The sequence below is a fragment of the Panthera tigris genome, chromosome F2 (genome assembly GCF_018350195.1).
Source record: "Panthera tigris isolate Pti1 chromosome F2, P.tigris_Pti1_mat1.1, whole genome shotgun sequence".
Taxonomy (NCBI): Eukaryota; Metazoa; Chordata; class Mammalia; order Carnivora; family Felidae; genus Panthera; species Panthera tigris.
The window spans coordinates 73,571,319-73,574,140 of NC_056676.1; positions in this window are offsets into that span (position 1 = coordinate 73,571,319).

Sequence of the window (2,822 nt, forward strand, 5' to 3'; positions counted from 1 at the left end):
TCACACTTCCTGTTGGGCTCACAGCAGTGGCATTCACGCCCAGGAGGATGGTGAAACCTCCAGTCTTCTGGACCAGCGACAGGTGAGGTGCGGCCCACAGATCAGGCCAGCTGGATACATCATGGTCGCTCGAGGGATGCTTTTCTGAGCTACCTCGTCACACCGAGCTGTAGGAACATGAGAGAAACTTCTGGAGAACACTTCTCAAACACTTCTTGCTTGTCATCTTCTGGTCCTTTCCAACATGAGTACTGCATAGCTGTGCTCTGTCCAAATCGACTCGGTTTATTGGCGATAATGCACGGATGCTATTAGATTCAGAATTTTATTCCATACCAAGAGCTGGATTTTATGAAAATGTCCGTCGTGACAATATGTTGATTCACCAAAGGTTGAGCTTTCCAGGAAACTCCCTGGGTGGCATTTTACATTTTATATTTACATTTTAGTTGAGCTCAAAGAATTTCCTGCTGTCGGTGGGTCCCTGCAAATCTCTGCTATTGTAAATGATAAAAAAAAAAAAAAATACGTTCCGACAATACTGAGTTGCATTGGGTAGTGGAAAGAGTGTGGGTGCAAAGCCCCAGGGGGTCAGCCGGCAGAAGAGTTAATCTCATTCTTTCTTGGGGTTCTCCCAAGAAAGGGGTTCACCCTTCTCCCTGAGGTGATGCCAAAGGCAGGATCTTCTATAGAACATGCTCCTAGCAACAGAAGCTGTTAGCGGAGCAGTCACGTCGAGTCTTGGTAGAAAGTTTGCAAAGATGACCCTCCAAGATGGCTGTGTGATCTCTTTCCCTTCAGTGTGGGCTGAAGCGAATAACTTGCTTCTCCTGCATAGATGAGACACAAGTGATGGGTTGGCACTCCCACGATTAGGTTACGAAAGACTGCGGCTTCTGTCTTGTTGGCCTCTCCATTACCTTCTAGGCTCACACGCTTTGAAGAAGCAAGCTGCCATGTTGGAAAAGCACACAAGACCAGAATCTGAGGGGTTATCTGAAATGCCAGTGAAGGACTGAAGCCCTCAGTCCGATGGCTGGGAATCCACTCAACCGCCACGTGAGTGCCTCAGAAGTAGATCTTTCTCTAGCTGAGCCTTGACATGACTACAGCCCCAGTCAGCCCTTTGATCCCAGCCTTTGAACACCCACAAGCAGAGAAACCAGCTCAGCCTTGTCCATATTTCTGACCTGTAGAAACTATGTGATAAAAAATCGTATTTGAAAGCACAAAGTTTGGGGTAACTTGTCACACAGCAATAGATAACTAATACATAGTCCCAACAAATGTGACTTCCTGGGCCATGCGCTGTTCCAGTCTATTTGGTCAGGGTGCCAGCCTTAGAATACAGGCACGTTCATTCGAGGCTGGGGCTGGTCACATCTGCCTACATTTACCAGATAGCCATTTTGCCCAACGGCAGTTCTGGGAGTCTGGTACCCTCTTTCTTGAAACCCATAGCTCTCCTCCTTCTTGTTCTCTCTCTCTGTGTCTCCTATTCTTTCTCTTTTCATCCTCCTCCTTCCAGCCCTGGCTAATGTTTTCTAGAGGAGGAAGGGGAAAAAAAAAAAAATCCTTCTGACTCCTCAAGACCCTGGGCTCTGCCCAAGTCCACAAGTCCCCTTTCCCAAAAGACTGACGTCAAAAAGACTTTAGTCTATTCCTTTACTGATCTGGAACGTATCAGGACACCATTAATGATCACAATCATTGCTAACTTTATGGAGCCCTTACTAGTTCCCAGGCACTGTTTTCTTCCTTCACAGATATTATTAGCACATTTAATCCTCATACCAACTCCACGAGGGAGGCTCTGTTATTAACCTCATTTTACAGATGAGAAAACCGAGGCACAGAGAGTTCGATACTTCGCTCAAAGTCACATGGCCGGTAAACGGTGAGCTGGTAGAACTGAGACTACGAGCCTGCCTTCTCAACCTGTAAGCAATAACGGTCACATCAAACACGTTTGAGCATTTCCTATGAGGCAGGCACCGTATGAAACACTCCGTGTGTGTGATTAAACCTCACCCAGCCCTAGGAAATAAGTATGATTATTACACGCAGGCAGGATGGAAGTTTGGAGGGTTTACCTACACCATCAAGTGTCAGGGATGGAATTCTAGCCCTGGAGCCCACTCCTTCGCTCCTCTCTCCCCAGGTCCACTTGTCTCCTTGCCGTTCCTTAAATGCCAGACTCGTGCCTGCTCCAGGATCTTGTGCTCATTCTTCTCTCTGCCCAGAATGTCCCCCTGATAGTCACAGGGTGTTCTCTCACCTCCCTTGGCTCTCAGCTCAAGTGCTTTCCGTCACTAGCTAAACTGCCCTCCGCACACTCTCCTCACTCGTTCCCTGCTTTATTCTTCTCCTTAGTACCTTTCACTCTGTCACATACCACAACTTTTATTTTTTGCAGTGATAAATTCATTCCTCAGCCAGACTGTAAGCTTTATGAAGGCAGAGAGTTTTGTCATTTCTCTTCATTCCTGGAGACCCAACATCAAGGATCCCGCCTGCCAAGAAACAGGTTATCCAGAAACATTTGGGGAATCAGTAAATAACTGAAGTAAAAGCTAGGTAGAACTGAATTGAGCCCTCTATCCTGCACGCTAGAAAGCAGCACTTTTATTATTTTTTTAATCTATTTTTAGTTTTTTGTTTATTTTGAGAGGGAGAGAGAGAGGCAGAGAGAGGAGACCGAGAATCCCAAGCAGGCTCTGCTTGGGTGTTTTCAAAAGTATGTTATGGGGCGCCTGGGGGGCTCTGTCGGTTAAGCGTCTGACTCCTGATTTCTGTTCAGGTCAGGATCTCAGGATCTCACC